This window comes from Cynoglossus semilaevis, chromosome 9 (genome assembly GCF_000523025.1).
Source record: "Cynoglossus semilaevis isolate Cse_v1.0 chromosome 9, Cse_v1.0, whole genome shotgun sequence".
Classification (NCBI taxonomy): Eukaryota; Metazoa; Chordata; class Actinopteri; order Pleuronectiformes; family Cynoglossidae; genus Cynoglossus; species Cynoglossus semilaevis.
In genome coordinates, this window is record NC_024315.1 from 1,654,880 (window position 1) to 1,655,574 (window position 695).

A 695-nucleotide genomic window follows, 5' to 3' on the forward strand; every position below is an offset into this window, starting at 1 on the left:
GTGTTCCTCTCAGTGTGAGTCATAAATGGTTCCTTGTCTCCAGCAGAACATAATGTGTTCATTCACCTGTAATTAGGTAAAAAAAAAACACGAGTTTTCTTTGATCGGAGTCAAACGGTGAAACGTTCACGTCTGTCGTCGTCGGTTTTTGCTCCGTGTTTGTTTAACTTCAACACATCCGTCATGCATGAACGCTGTGTAAATAAGTTGAACCTCACACAGAATCCTGTTTTTGTAACTTTTCCTCCGACGTCACTTCATCTGTGAACAGAAACGACCGCTGCTCAAATCCAGCCGCAGGCCACTCTACCACCGCGCTGCCACGCATGAATTCTGCAGCAAAGAAATCAGATGACTCGTTGAATTTTTAATTTTACCAATGTGCTGTGGGGGGGGGGGGGGGTGAGGGAGGGGAGTGGGGGAGGCAGACACATGTGGTTAGGGAGACGGAGAACAAGGGTTGGCTTTAATTGAACTGAATTTTCTGCTAATATTATTCATCGTCAAAGTGGAGTGGGCTGGACGTGGTTACACAGAAGACACCGTCCGACCAACTCTGTCCGACCCACTCTGTCCGACCCACTCTGTCCGACTCTGAATATTCATGACTCTTTCTGCCACCAGTCATTTGTTGCTGTTGCTGTAGTTTCCAGGTCTGAGGCTGTGTTATAGGACGAGCTGGAAACACAGTCCTT

The 695-nt window shown here is 47.3% G+C and overlaps 1 protein-coding gene across 1 annotated transcript in view; it reads left to right on the plus strand.

Annotated features, from left to right (window-relative positions):
* Window positions 1-695, plus strand: part of sdk1b (sidekick cell adhesion molecule 1b) — a 148,520-nt gene that overhangs the window by 81,089 nt on the left and 66,736 nt on the right. The gene's annotated exons all lie outside the window — the stretch shown is intronic.